Raw genomic sequence first — 16,856 nt, forward strand, 5'->3', positions numbered from 1 at the left:
CATGAGTACGGTGTGCTGAGCGAGGACGCTCAGGCTTTATGGAGGGAAGGAACCGCATGAGGTGGATTAAAAGTGTCCCACATCGGAAAGAGGTAAGGAGGGGGGACGCCTTATAAGGGCAAGCCCTAAGACACCCCAGTGGACGCGTTTTGGGAAGACAGGGTAGTAAATCCCTTGACCCAGAAACAAACCCGTGAGGGGAAGGACGCTGGGCGTAAACCCAAAGTGGACAATATTCACTGGTGTCGGCCCATGGGCTGTTACAATTGGTGTCAGAGCCTGAGCCTCATGAGTACGGTGTGCGAAGCGAGGACGCTCAGGCCTTATGGGGGGAAGGAACCCCATGAGGTCGATTAAAAGTATCCCGTATCGGAAAGAGATAAGGAGGGGGGACGCGTTTTGGGAAGAAAGGTAGTAAATCCCTTGACCCAGAAACAAACCCGTGAGGGGAAGGACGCTGGGCGTGAACCCAAAGCGGACAATATTCACTGGTGTGGGCCCATGGGCTGTTACAATTGGTATCAGAGCCTGGACCTCATGAGTACGGTGTGCTGAGCGAGGATGCTCAGGCCTTATGGGGGGAAGGAACCCCATGAGGTAGATTAAAACTATCCCAGATTGGAAAGAGGTAAGGAGGGGGGACGCGTTTTGGGAAGACAGGGTAGTAAATCCCTTGACCCATAAACAAACCCGTGAGGGGAAGGACGCTGGGCGTGAACCCAAAGCAGATAATATTCACTAGTGTAGGCCCATGGGCCATTACAATTGGTATCAGAGCCTGGGCCTCATGAGTACTGTGTGCTTAGCGAGGACGCTCAGGCCTTATGGGGGGAAGGAACCCCATGAGGTGGATTAAAAGTATCCCACATCGGAAAGTGGTAAGGAGGGGGGATGCCTTATAAGGGCAAGCCCAAAGAGACCCCAGTGGACGCGTTTTGGGAAGACAGGGTAGTAAATCCCTTGACCCAGAAACAAACCCGTGAGGGGAAGGATGCTGGGCGTGAACCCAAAGCGGACAATATTCACTGGTGTTGGCCCATGGGCTGTTACAGTTGGTATCAGAGCCTGGGCCTCATGAGTACGGTGTGCTGAGCGAGGACGCTCAGGCCTTATGAGGGGAAGGAACCACATGATGTGGATTCAAAGTATCCCACATCGGAAAGAGGTAAGGAGGGGGGACGCCTTATAAGGGCAAGCCCCAAGAGACCCCAGTGGACGCGTTTTGGGAAGACAGGGTAGTAAATCCCTAGACCCAGAAACAAACCCGTGAGGGGAAGGACGCTCGACGTGAACCCACAGTGGACAATATTCACTGGTGTGGGCCCATGGGCTATTACAATTGGTATCAGAGCCTGGGCCTCAAGAGTACGGTGTGCTGAGCGAGGACGCTCAAGCCTTATGGGGGGAAGGAACCCCATGAGGTGGATTAAAAGTATCCCACATCGGAAAGAGGTAAGGAGGGGGGACGCATTTTGGGAAGACAGGGTAGTAAATCCCTTGACCCAGAAAAAAACCCGTGAGGGGAAGGACGCTGGGCGTGAACCCAAAGCGGACAATATTCACTGGTGTGGTCCCATGGGCTGTTACAATTGGTATCAGAGGCTGGGCCTCATGAGTACGGTGTGCTGAGCGAGGACGCTCAGGCCTTATGGGGGGAAGGAACCACATGATGTGGATTAAAAGTATCCCACATCGGAAAGAGGTAAGGAGGGGGGACGCCTTATAAGGGCAAGCCCCAAGAGACCCCAGTGGATGCGTTTTGGGAAGACAGGGTAGTAAATCCCTAGACCCAAAAACAAACCCGTGAGGGGAAGGACGCTGGGCGTGAACCCAAAGTGGACAATATTCACTGGTGTGGGCCCATAGGCTGTTACAATTGGTATCAGAGCCTGGGACTCATGAGTACGGTGTGCTGAGCGAGGACGCTCAGGCTTTATGGGGGGAAGGAACCCCATGAGGTCGATTAAAAGTATCCCGTATCGGAAAGAGATAAGGAGGGGGGACGCGTTTTGGGAAGAAAGGTAGTAAATCCCTTGACCCAGAAACAAACCCGTGAGGGGAAGGACGCTGGGCGTGAACCCAAAGCGGACAATATTCACTGGTGTGGGCCCATGGGCTGTTACAATTGGTATCAGAGCCTGGACCTCATGAGTACGGTGTGCTGAGCGAGGATGCTCAGGCCTTATGGGGGGAAGGAACCCCATGAGGTAGATTAAAACTATCCCAGATTGGAAAGAGGTAAGGAGGGGGGACGCGTTTTGGGAAGACAGGGTAGTAAATCCCTTGACCCATAAACAAACCCGTGAGGGGAAGGACGCTGGGCGTGAACCCAAAGCGGATAATATTCACTAGTGTAGGCCCATGGGCCATTGCAATTGGTATCAGAGCCTGGGCCTCATGAGTACGGTGTGCTTAGCGAGGACGCTCAGGCCTTATGGGGGGAAGGAACCCCATGAGGTGGATTAAAAGTATCCCACATCGGAAAGTGGTAAGGAGGGGGGATGCCTTATAAGGGCAAGCCCAAAGAGACCCCAGTGGACGCGTTTTGGGAAGACAGGGTAGTAAATCCCTTGACCCAGAAACAAACCCGTGAGGGGAAGGACGCTGGGCGTGAACCCAAAGCGGACAATATTCACTGGTGTTGGCCCATGGGCTGTTACAGTTGGTATCAGAGCCTGGGACTCATGAGTACGGTGTGCTGAGCGAGGACGCTCAGGCCTTTTGGGAGGAAGGAACCCCATGAGGTGGATTAAAAGTATCCCACATCGGAAAGAGGTAAGGAGGGGGGACGCCTTATAAGGGCAAGCCCCAAGAGACCCCAATGGACGCGTTTTGGTAAGACAGGGTAGTAAATCCCTAGACCCAGAAACAAACCCGTGAGGGGAAGGACACTGGGCATGAACCCAAAGTGGACAATATTCACTGGTGTGGGCCCATGGGCTGTTATAATTGGTATCAGAGCCTGGGACTCATGAGTACGGTGTGCTGAGCGAGGACGCTCAGGCCTTATGGGGGGAAGGAACCCCATGAGGTGGATTAAAAGCATCCCACATCGGAAAGAGGTAAGGAGGGGGGACGCCTTATAAGAGCAAGCCCCAAGAGACCGCAGTGGACACGTTTTGGGAAGACAGGGTAGTAAATCCCTTGACCCAGAAACAAATCCGTGAGGGGAAGGACGCTGGGCGTGAACCCAAAGCGGACAATATTCACTGTTGTGGGCCCATGGGCTGTTACAATTGTGAACCCCATGAGGTGAATTAAAAGTATCCCACATCGAAAAGAGGTAAGGAGGGGGGACACCTTATAAGTGCAAGCCCCAAGAGACCCCAGTGGATGCATTTTAGGAAGACATGATAGTAAATCCCTTGACCCAGAAACAAACCCGTGAGGGGAAGGACGCTGGACGTGAACCCAAAGTGGACAATATTCACTGGTGTGGGCCCATGGGCTATTACAATTGGTATCAAAGCCTGGGCCTCATGAGTACGGTGTGCTGAGCAAGGACGCTCAGGCCTTATGGGGGGAAGGAACCCCATGAGGTGGATTAAAAGTATCCCACATCGGAAAGAGGTAAGGAGGGGGGACGCATTTTGGGAAGACAGGGTAGTAAATCCCTTGACCCAGAAACAAACCCGTGAGGGGAAGGAAGCTGGGCGTGAACCCTAAGCGGACAATATTCACTGGTGTGGTCCCATGGGCTGTTACAATTGGTATCAGAGGCTGGGCCTCATGAGTACGGTGTGCTGAGCGAGGACGCTCAGGCCTTATGGGGGGAAGGAACCACATGATGTGGATTAAAAGTATCCCACATCGGAAAGAGGTAAGGAGGGGGGACGCCTTATAAGGGCAAGCCCCAAGAGACCCCAGTGGAAGCGTTTTGGGAAGACAGGGTAGTAAATCCCTAGACCCAGAAACAAACCCGTGAGGGGAAGGACGCTGGACGTGAACCCAAAGTGGACAATATTCACTGGTGTGGGCCCATGGGCTATTACAATTCGTATCAGAGCCTGGGCCTCATGAGTACGGTGTGCTGAGCGAGGACACTCAGGCCTTATGGGGGGAAGGAACCCCATGAGGTGGATTAAAAGTATCCCACATCGGAAAGAGGTAAGGAGGGGGGACGCATTTTGGGAAGACAGGGTAGTAAATCCCTTGACCCAGAAACAAACCCGTGAGGGGAAGGACGCTGGGCGTGAACCCAAAGCGGACAATATTCACTGGTGTGGTCCCATGGGCTGTTACAATTGGTATCCGAGCCTGGGCCTCATGAGTACGGTGTGCTGAGCGAGGACGCTCAGGCCTTATGGGGGGAAGGAACCACATGATGTGGATTAAAAGTATCCCACATCGGAAAGAGGTAAGGAGGGGGGACGCCTTATAAGGGCAAGCCCCAAGAGACCCCAGTGGACGCGTTTTGGGAAGACAGGGTAGTAAATCCCTAGACCCAGAAACAAACCCGTGAGGGGAAGGACGCTGGGCGTGAACCCAAAGTGGACAATATTCACTGGTGTGGGCCCATAGGCTGTTACAATTGGTATCAGAGCCTGGGACTCATGAGTACGGTGTGCTGAGCGAGGACGCTCAGGCTTTATGGAGGGAAGGAACCGTATGAGGTGGATTAAAAGTGTCCCACATCGGAAAGAGGTAAGGAGGGGGGACGCCTTTTAAGGGCAAGCCCTAAGACACCCCAGTGGACGCGTTTTGGGAAGACAGGGTAGTAAATCCCCTGACCCAGAAACAAACCCGTGAGGGTAAGGACGCTGGGCGTGAACCCAAAGTGGACAATATTCACTGGTGTCGGCCCATGGGCTGTTACAATTGGTATCAGAGCCTGGGCATCATGAGTACGGTGTGTTGAGCGAGGACGCTCAGGCCTTATGGGAGGAAGGAACCCCATGAGGTGGATTAAAAGTATCCCACATCGGAAAGTGGTAAGGAGGGGGGATGCCTTATAAGGGCAAGCCCAAAGAGATCCCAGTGGACGCGTTTTGGGAAGACAGGGTAGTAAATCCCTTGACCCAGAAACAAACCCGTAAGGGGAAGGACGCTGGGCGTGAACCCAAAGCGGACAATATTCACTGGTGTGGGCCCATGGGCTGTTACAGTTGGTATCAGAGCCTGGGACTCATGAGTACGGTGTGCTGAGCGAGGATGCTCAGGCCTTATGGGGGGAAGGAACCCCATGAGGTGGATTAAAACTATCCCACATCGGAAAGAGGTAAGGAGGGGGGACGCGTTTTGGGAAGACAATGTAGTAAATCCCTTGACCCAGAAACAAACCCGTGAGGGGAAGGACGCTGGGCGTGAACCCAAAGCGGATAATATTCACTAGTGTAGGCCCATGGGCTATTACAATTGGTATCAGAGCCTGGGCCTTATGAGTACGGTGTGCTGAGCGAGGACGCTCAGGCCTTATGGGGGGAAGGAACCCCATGAGGTGGATTAAAAGTATCCCACATCGGAAAGTGGTAAGGAGGGGGGATGCCTTATAAGGGCAAGCCCAAAGAGACCCCCGTGGACGCGTTTTGGGAAGACAGGGTAGTAAATCCCTTGACCCAGAAACAAACCCGTGAGGGGAAGGATGCTGGGCGTGAACCCAAAGCGGACAATATTTACTGGTGTGGGCCCATGGGCTGTTACAGTTGGTATCAGAGCCTGGGACTCATGAGTACGGTGTGCTGAGCGAGGACGCTCAGGCATTTTGGGAGGAAGGAACCCCATGAGGTGGATTAAAAGTATCCCACATCGGAAAGAGGTAAGGAGGGGGGACGCCTTATAAGGGCAAGCCCCAAGAGACCCCAGTGGATGCATTTTGGGAAGACAGGGTAGAAAATCCCTTGACCCAGAAACAAACCCATGAGGGGAAGGACGCTGGACTTGAACCCAAAGCGGACAATATTCACTGGTGTGGGCCCATGGGCTGTTACAATTGTCAACCCCATGAGGTGAATTAAAAGTATCCCACATCGAAAAGAGGTAAGGAGGGGGGACACCTTATAAGGGCAAGCCCCAAGAGACCCCAGTGGACGCGTTTTGGGAAGACAGGATAGTAAATCCCTTGACCCAGAAACAAACCAGTGAGGGGAAGGACGCTGGACGTGAACCCAAAGTGGACAATATTCACTGGTGTGGGCCCATGGGCTGTTACCATTGGTATCAGAGCCTGGGCCTCATGAGTACGGTGTGCTGAGCGAGGACGCTCAGGCCTTATGGGGGGAAGGAACCCCATGAGGTGGATTAAAAGTATCCCACATCAGAAAGAGGTAAGGAGGGGGGATGCATTTTGGGAAGACAGGGTAGTAAATCGCTTGACCCAGAAACAAACACGTGAGGGAAAGGACGTTGGGCGTGAACCCAAAGCTCACAATATTCACTGGTGTGGTCCCAAGGGCTGTTACAATTGGTATCAGAGCCTGGGCCTCATGAGTACGGTGTGCTGAGCAAAGACGCTCAGGCCTTATGGGGGGAAGGAACCCCATGACGTGGATTAAAAGTATCCCACATCGGAAAGAGGTAAGGAGGGGGGATGCCTTATAAGGGCAAGCCCCAAGAGACCCCAGTGGACGCGTTTTGGGAAGACAGGGTAGTAAATCCCTTGACCCAGAAACAAATCCGTGAGGGGAAGGACGCTGGGCGTGAACCCAAAGCGGACAATATTCACTGTTGTGGGCCCATGGGCTGTTACAATTGTGAACCCCATGAGGTGAATTAAAAGTGTCCCACATCGAAAAGAGGTAAGGAGGGGGGACACCTTATAAGGGAAAGCCCCAAGAGACCCCAGTGGATGCGTTTTGGGAAGACATGATAGTAAATCCATTGACCCAGAAACAAACCCGTGAGGGGAAGGACGCTGGACGTGAACCCAAAGTGGACAATATTCACTGGTGTGGGCCCATGGGCTATTACAATTGGTATCAGAGCCTGGGCCTCATGAGTACGGTGTGATGAGCGAGGACGCTCAGGCCTTATGGGGGGAAGGAACCCCATGAGGTGGATTAAAAGTATCCCACATCGGAAAGAGGTAAGGAGGGGGGACGCATTTTGGGAAGACAGGGTAGTAAATCCCTTGACCCAGAAACAAACCCGTGAGGGGAAGGACGCTGGGCGTGAACCCAAAGCGGACAATATTCACTAGTGTGGGCCCATGGGCTATTACAATTGGTATCAGAGCCTGGGCCTCATGAGTACGGTGTGCTGAGCGAGGACGCTCAGGCCTTATGGGGGGAAGGAACCCCATGAGGTGGATTAAAAGTATCCCACATCGGAAAGTGGTAAGGAGGGGGGATGCCTTATAAGGGCAAGCCCAAAGAGACCCCAGTGGACGCGTTTTGGGAAGACAGGGTAGTAAATCCCTTGACCAAGAAACAAACCCGTGAGGGGAAGGACGCTGGGCGTGAACCCAAAGCGGACAATATTCACTAGTGTGGGCCCATGGGCTATTACAGTTGCTATCAGAGCCTGAGCCTCATGAGTACGGTGTGCTGAGCGAGGACGCTCAGGCCTTATGGGGGGAAGGAACCCCATGAGGTGGATTAAAAGTATCCCACATCGGAAAGTGGTAAGGAGGGGGGATGCCTTATAAGGGCAAGCCCAAAGAGACCCCAGTGGACGTGTTTTGGGAAGACAGGGTAGTAAATCCCTTGACCCAGAAACAAACCCGTGAGGGGAAGGACGCTGGGCGTGAACCCAAAGCGGACAATATTCACTGTTGTGCGCCCATGGGCTGTTACAATTGTGAACCCCATGAGGTGAATTAAAAGTATCCCACATCGAAAAGAGGTAAGGAGGGGGGACACCTTATAAGGGCAAGCCCCAAGAGACCCCAGTGGATGCGTTTTGGGAAGACATGATAGTAAATCCATTGACCTAGAAACAAACCCGTGAGGGGAAGGACGCTGGACGTGAACCCAAAGTGGACAATATTCACTGGTGTGGGCCCATGGGCTATTACAATTGGTATCAAAGCCTGGGCCTCATGAGTACGGTGTGCTGAGCGAGGACGCTCAGGCCTTATGGGGGGAAGGAACCCCATGAGGTGGATTAAAAGTATCCCACATCGGAAAGAGGTAAGGAGGGGGGACGCATTTTGGGAAGACAGGGTAGTAAATCCCTTGACCCAGAAACAAATCCGTGAGGGGAAGGACGCTGGGCGTGAACCCAAAGCGGACAATATTCACTGGTGTGGGCCCATGGGCTGTTACAGTTGGTATCAGAGCCTGGGACTCATGAGTACGGTGTGCTGAGCGAGGACGCTCAGGCCTTTTGGGAGGAAGGAACCCCATGAGGTGGATTAAAAGTATCCCACATCGGAAAGAGGTAAGGAGGGGGGACGCCTTATAAGGGCAAGCCCCAAGAGACCCCAGTGGATGCATTTTGGGAAGACAGGGTAGAAAATCCCTTGACCCAGAAACAAACCCATGAGGGGAAGGACACTGGACTTGAACCCAAAGCGGACAATATTCACTGGTGTGGGCCCATGGGCAGTTACAATTGTGAACCCCATGAGGTGAATTAAAAGTATCCCACATCGAAAAGAGGTAAGGAGGGGGGACACCTTATAAGGGCAAGCCCCAAGAGACCCCAGTGGACGCGTTTTGGGAAGACAGGATAGTAAATCCCTTGACCCAGAAACAAACCAGTGAGGGGAAGGACGCTGGACGTGAACCCAAAGTGGACAATATTCACTGGTGTGGGCCCATGGGCTGTTACTGTAACGACCCCAAAAAGGACCGTCACCGGCGCTAGGATTCAGGTCGGCTTAAGGCCGCCAGAACCCGTAGCAAGCCTGCTATACTCTCTGTGTACCTGTAAATCTCATACATGATTATACATTTTTTGTGAAAATAAAACTCTTTTCTGAACCAAGGCTTAACCTGTGCATGCACTATCTCTGTACTCTATACTCATGTACTCTGTACTCTGTATCCCTGACTAGAGCTTGCTCTAGATGGGTTAACTCATACCTGTTAAGCCTGGTTTTCACATACAGGAAAACATATATACATATATAGATCATGTACAAAACATACATCACTAGGTCTAGGTCAAGCAACAACTATTACATCTCTTTAATATTACATGTCCACTCTAGGCTATTACAGATCTTTTTACTCTTCCTGTACTCTGCTGGACTGTCCCTGTACTCTGTACACTGAACCTGCAAAACTGGGGTTAAGGGAGTGGGATGAGCTCTATAGCCCAGTGAGTAGAACAGTAAAACATCTCAATAAAATATGATCTCATGGAATGCACCATATCACAGACAAGCCACATCAAGAGTAAACCTGTCACCACATAGTCCCAGTAACTCTGTGCCAGGGCGTAGAATCGAGCACCTGGTCTTCCTGTCATATATGTATATGTGTATATAACACCTGTGAACTTACCATTGCCAGGGCGTAGTCAAAGGCTCCTGGACTTTGCTATATACCTGCCAGGGCGTAGTCAAAGGCTCCTGGTCTTTGCTATACGTGCCAGGGCGTAGTCAAAGGCTCCTGGACTTCCTGTCTGTGACTATTGGATCATTCAGCATTTACTCACATCATCAAATAACAATGCAATGCAACATATTCGTGAATACTAATGCAAGCAACCTATGGCATAAACATGATGCATGAGATATGCTAAAAGCAGCTTGTGGTTCAATTAAAAATCATCAGTCTTAAGTTTAGTTCCACTCACCTCTGGCTAACTGGACTGACTGACTCTGCAGGTTCTGAATCTCTGGAGCAGTACTCACTGCTGCTCTCTCTGGTTCCTCTGGTCTGTATAAGCACATAAAGACTCAAATGAGGGACCAAACAAGCTTATGACCAACTCTAATAAACTCCCCAAGAATCCCCTTACACTCACTCTACTAGCCATGTATCACATGTAAAAGAAAGCTGGACAGAACACTTTCGGCGGCAGGTTCGGCGGCCGAATGTCCTCTCCAGAGACGAAACTCAAGCATCTTCGGCGGCCGAATCTCTATGTTCGGCGGCCGAACCCTTTCGGGGGCAAGTTTCGGAGGCCACAAGGCACTCCAGAGACGAAAGTCTCTAACCTTCGGCGGCACCTTCGGCGGCCGAATCCCCCAAACAGAGCCGAACATGCACAAGCTCGCGGGGGCAAGCTATGGCAGCCTAAGCCACCATGCAAGAGGTTCGGCGGCCGAATGAACTTTCGGCTGCCGAACCTGAGTTCATCCAGAACTCAGTTTCAACGACAAACCATCTCCTTCTTTCCTTCAACTTCTCAAACCATGCAAACTTCACCTCTCAACATACATATACTCATGTATATGATCACAGGGGTCCAAAACTAGCTAATAACCCCAAACAACAAAACAAACATACATATAAACATGTAACCATGCATAATTCTTAAAACTACCATTAATACCCTAAGCATGCATCTCCTTCCTTTATCCCCATAAAACCTTCAGAAAACATATTCAAGAACATCACTTACCTCCTGTAGTAAGAAGCTAAACACTCTGAACAAGGGAAAACGGATCACCTCTTCTCACACTCTCAAACTCTCTCAAACTCACTTTTGCTTCAAACCTTTCAAAACTTGGTGAATGAGCAAACTCCTGCATGAGCTGCTCAAATCACTTGCAGATGAGTCATAGAAGACGTGGCTAATTCATGGCAAGAATATGAGGCCAACATCTGTCAAAAGCCATGACTCAGCTTGGCTGGCCACCTCATCGTCGGCTGCCCAAACATACGCAAGACCATGCAACGTTCGGGGGCCGAACTTCCCTTCGGAAGCCAAACACTTTCGGCGGCCGAACTTACTTTCGGCGGCCGAACTTGGCTCAACTGCCTTAGGTCATTTCAACTCAAAACTCACTTCCCTTAACCTTTAAACATTTAAACACATCATAACACTTAGTAAAAACATAACTCCTACCCTTAGATAGAATCCTAACACCCCGGATTCCGCCAGACAACAGGAATTCCGGTGCCGGATTCTAGTCGGGTATTACATTCTCCCCTCCTTAAGAACATTCGTCCTCGGATGTTCCTAAAACACACAATTAAACACATGAAACGGAGAAAACTAACCTCAAAACAAATATGGATACTGCTGGAGCATAGACTCCCGCGTCTCCCATGTGCACTCTTCTAGGTTATGGTGGTTCCATAGAACTTTCACCATCGGAATCTCCTTGTTCCTTAGCTGTCTGATCTGCGTGTCCAGAATCCGCACTGGCTGCTCTATATAGGTGAGATCTGTATGAATCTCCACCTCAGGCTCACTCAGAACCTGATTCGGATCTGACACAAACTGTCGTAGCATAGAAACATGAAATACCGGGTGAATCCTCTCCATAGAAACAGGTAAATCCAGCTTATACGACACATTTCCGATCCTCTGCAATATCTCAAAGGGTCCAATGTACCGTGGAGCTAATTTACCTTTCTTTCCAAAACGAACCACTCCTTTCATTGGAGACACTTTCAGCAATACCCAATTACCCTCCTGAAACTCTAACTGCTTCCTGCGAACGTCTGCATAACTTTTCTGTCTACTCTGAGCTGTTCTGATTCTCTCTCTGATCATGGGCACCATTCTACTGGTAAGATCTACTAACTCTGGCCCTGCAAGAGCCTTCTCTCCTACCTCTTCCCAGCAAACAGGGGATCTGCACTTCCTCCCATACAAAGCTTCATAAGGAGCCATCCCGATGCTAGCATGATGACTGTTATTGTAGGCAAACTCCACCAAAGGTAGATGCTGCCTCCAAGAACCGCCAAAGTCTAACACACATAGGCGAAGCATATCTTCTATGGTCTGGATGGTCCTTTCTGACTGTCCATCAGTCTGTGGGTGGAAAGCAGTACTGAATTCTAATCTCGTGCCCATCGCACTTTGCAGACTCCGCCAAAAGCGGGAGGTAAACTGTGATCCTCTGTCTGAAACTATAGCCACTGGAACTCCATGTAATCTCACTATCTCATCCAGATAGACCTGTGCCAACTTATCCACAGAATAGTTACTCCGTACTGGAAGAAAATGAGCAGATTTCGTGAGTCTGTCCACAATCACCCATATCGAGTCTATCCTGTTGGACGCTACTGGTAAACCCACTACAAAATCCATAGCTATGTTTTCCCATTTCCATTCGGGAATCGGTAATGGGTTAAGCATTCCTGCTGGTTTCTGATGCTCTAGTTTCACCCTCTGACAAACCTCACAGGTTGTCACAAACTGCGCTACTTCTTTCTTCATAGCTGGCCACCAATAGACCTTTTTTAGATCCTGGTACATTTTGGTGGCTCCTGGGTGAACACTATATCTCGCATTATGAGCTTCCCTCATAATGTCTTCCTTCACACTGCCACGATCGGGTACACAAAGTCGACTCCCATAACGAAGGATCCCTTTACTGTCAAATCTGAACTCTGCACTGTTGCCTGACTGAACAGTCCTGGCAATTTTCATTAATTCAGGGTCCTCGTGCTGTCTTTGAGCTATCTGCTCCAGAAACACAGGTGTCACTCTCATCTGTGCTATCAATGCATCTGTACCAGACAACTCGAGCTGTAGTCCCTCTTCTAAGAGTTTGTAAAGCTCCATCACAACCGGTCTCCGCTCTGCTGCTATATGGGATAAACTGCCTAGTGACTTCCGGCTTAGGGCGTTTGCGACAACATTCGCCTTACCCGGATGATACTGGATCTTACAATCATAATCACTGAGCAATTCGACCCATCGTCTTTGCCTCAAATTCAGCTCTCTCTGACTCAAGATGTACTGTAAACTCTTGTGATCAGTAAAGATCTCGCATTTAACCCCGTAGAGGTAATGCCGCCACATCTTAAGTGCAAAGATAACTGCTGCCATCTCTAGGTCATGGGTAGGGTAATTCAACTCGTGCTTCTTCAACTGTCTAGAAGCATAAGCTATTACTCTATCACTCTGCATCAATACACAACCCAATCCCACTCGAGATGCATCACAGAATACTGTGAAGTCCTCATTACTCACAGGCAGAGCTAACACTGGTGCTGTGGTTAATCTCCTCTTGAGCTCCTCAAAGCTCTCTTCACACTGGTCTGACCAGATAAACTTCTGGTTCTTCTGAGTCAATTTAGTCATAGGAGCTGCTATCTTTGAGAAGTTCTGAACGAACCTCCTGTAGTAACCTGCCAGTCCCAGAAAGCTTTTAATCTCAGTTACTGTCGTGGGTCTGGGCCAGTTAGCTACAGCCTCTATCTTCTTGGGATCTACCTCAATACCCTCTGCTGATACTACATGTCCCAAGAAGGAAATGCTCCGTAACCAAAACTCACACTTCGAGAACTTGGCATATAAACCATGCTCTCTCAGTGTCTGCAAAACAATCCTCAGATGCTGGGCATGCTCTTCTGCATCTCTGGAATACACTAAGATATCATCGATAAACACAATAACAAAGTGATCCAGAAACTCACTGAATACCCTGTTCATGAGATCCATAAATGCTGCAGGGGCGTTAGTCAACCCGAACGGCATCACTAAGAACTCATAATGCCCATATCTCGTCCGGAAAGCTGTCTTAGGCACATCTGCCTCTCTGACTCTCAACTGATGATACCCAGATCTCAGATCTATTTTCGAGAAACAACCTGCTCCAGCTAGCTGGTCAAATAGATCATCAATCCGTGGTAAAGGATACCTATTCTTGATAGTGACCTTGTTCAACTGTCTGTAGTCGATACAAAGTCTGAGGGATCCATCCTTCTTTCTGACAAAGAGTACTGGCGCACCCCAAGGTGAGGTACTAGGGCGGATGAAACCCTTATCTACCAAGTCCTGCAACTGTGCTTTCAACTCTGTTAACTCAGCTGGCGCCATCCTGTAGGGAGGAATAGAGATAGGTCTGGTACCTGGCAGTAATTCAATTTCAAACCCTATCTCCCTATCAGGTGGTAGTCCTGGCAACTCGTCTGGGAACACATCGAGAAACTCTCGGACTACTGGTACTATGGCTGGTTCCCTCACCTGACTGTCTAGCTCTCTCACATGAGCTAGAAACCCCTGACAACCCCTCCTAAGCAAACGACGAGCCTGAAGGGCTGAAATCATACCTCTGGGTGTACCTCTCCTGTCTCCTCTGAAGACACACTCTGACCCATCCTGGTCTCTGAGACTCACTAGCTTCTCTCGACAGTCCAACGTAGCACTATATGCAGATAGCCAATCCATCCCTAGAATGACATCAAAATCTGTCAAGTCTAGAACCACAAGGTCAGCTGGAAGGTATCTACCCTCTATGAACACTGGACTGAAACGACAGACTGACACTGCCACTGATGGGTCACATTTAGGTCCACTGACCCAGAGAGGATACTCTAACTCAGAACTGATCAAACCCAATCTCTCTATGGCTCTCGAAGCAATAAAGGAATGAGAAGCACCGGGGTCCATCAAAGCATACACATCTGAACACCCAATGATGAGATTACCTGACACCACTGTGTTCGACGTGTTAGCCTCCTCCTGTGTCACTGTGAAAATCCGTGCTGGGGCTACCGGATTTCCACCTCGGGAACCTGCTGCTGAAGTAGAGGCTACCCCTCTCCCTCTACCTCTGCCACTACTCTGAGGCATGACTGGAGCTACTGGCCGTACAACTGGCTGTACCACACTGCCTGAACTCATCTGCTGGGATGGTGCAAAAGTCATCTGCGGACAATCCCGAGCAATATGCCCTTCCTGTCCACATCGAAAACAAGTTGTAGATCCCAACCGACAAACTCCTCCATGTGGTTTTCCGCATCGTCTGCAGACTGGAGCTGTGCCAGAGCTTGAGCCACTACCTATTCCCAGACCTGACTTGACTTTATTCCAGAACTTACTCTTTGTTCCTCTTGCTCTATCCCATCTTTTACTGCTTGGTGTGGGGGCTTTAGAACCCGAAGCCTGTGCCTGTTTCTGAATATTGGCACTAGCTTCCATTTTCCTGGCTGCATCTATAATATAGTGAAAACTCTCCTTTTCTGCTGGAAGAATCAACGAAGAATACCTGGGATGAAGTCTCATGGTATATCTCCTTGCTTTCTTCTGATCAGTATCATAGGCTTGACCCACGTACTGAAGCAGATCCAGGAACTTATTTGTAAATTCATCAACACTCATCTCATCTGTCTGTCGCAACTGTTCAAATTCAATTACTTTCATCTCCCTCGAACTGTCAGGAAAAGCCCACCCTGCAAACTCATTGGCGAACTCTCCCCATGACATACTGTCCATTCTAGGCTCCACATAATTCTTAAACCATTCTCTGGCCTTCCTACACTTTATTGTGAAACCTGCCATCTCAATGGCTCTCCTATCATCTGCTCCCAATTCACTGGTGATCATCCTAACTGCTCTGAGGTAATCAAATGGATCATCTCCTGTGTTGTATTTAGGAGCATCCAATTTCAAGTACTCCGTCATTTGAACTTTACCTCCAGATGAGCTAGGTTCATGTCTGTCAAGAACAGGGGCTACTGGTTCTGGTGGTAGTACTGGTTCATTTGGTTCATTTGGCTCTAGGTGTGCTGCACTTGGATGTATAGGGGAAGATGGATACATAGGATATGGTGGATATGATGGGTAATAATGAGGATATGGCATATATGGCATGTATGTAGGATATGGGTCAAATCGAGAGTACTCCGACATCCCCTCCATCGGATACTCTGGCTCCTGAAACAAGGATGGATAGCCATAACCTGAGGCCTGAACACCTCCCTCGGAATCGCCCATACCTTCATCCATAGACGGATCAGTCTCCATAGCCTCCCTCTCTTCCTCTGATCTACCTCCCCTAGCTACTCCTCTTCTGCTCTCGTCTACAGACCTTCTAGGGTCTATTGACATGCCTTCCCTGCTAGATCTCTGAGACCTTGCCCTTGGCAATGCAGGAGGACGAGCAGCTGGTCTCTCATTCTCTGGTGGGACTCCAGTCAATCGAGCTGATCGACGAGTTCCTCGCATCTTTACTCTGGAAACACAACATATAACATACCACTTTAGCACATAAACATCACATATCAAACATACACATACAACACTCATGGCATATCATAGCAGATAGGACTCAAGACCCTATCCTAGTGGACATGATATTTCCTATTGTGCTTGACCACTTCTAACCTGTCTGAGCCCAACACTGTCTCTATAGGTCCGATCATGTGAACCTAGGGCTCTGATACCAATCTGTAACGACCCCAAAAAGGACCGTCACCGGCGCTAGGATTCAGGTCGGCTTAAGGCCGCCAGAACCCGTAGCAAGCCTGCTATACTCTCTGTGTACCTGTAAATCTCATACATGATTATACATTTTTTGTGAAAATAAAACTCTTTTCTGAACCAAGGCTTAACCTATGCATGCACTATCTTTGTACTCTGTACTCATGTACTCTGTACTCTGTATCCCTGACTAGAGCTTGCTCTAGATGGGTTAACTCATACCTGTTAAGCCTGGTTTTCACATACAGGAAAACATATATACATATACAGATCATGTACAAAACATACATCACTAGGTCAAGCAACAACTATTACATCTCTTTAATATTACATGTCCACTCTAAGCTATTACAGATCTCTTTACTCTTTCCTGTACTCTGCTGGACTGTCCCTGTACACTGTACACTGAACCTGCAAAACTGGGGTTAAGGGAGTGGGATGAGCTCTATAGCCCAGTGAGTAGAACAGTAAAACATCTCAGTAAAATATGATCTCATGGAATGCACCATATCACAGACAAGCCACATCAAGAGTAAACCTGTCACCACATAGTCCCAGTAACTCTGTGCCAGGGCGTAGAATCGAGCACCTGGTCTTCCTGTCATATATGTATATGTGTATATAACACCTGTGAACTTACC

Source organism: Manihot esculenta, chromosome 7, assembly GCF_001659605.2.
Source record: "Manihot esculenta cultivar AM560-2 chromosome 7, M.esculenta_v8, whole genome shotgun sequence".
Lineage (NCBI taxonomy): Eukaryota > Viridiplantae > Streptophyta > Magnoliopsida > Malpighiales > Euphorbiaceae > Manihot > Manihot esculenta.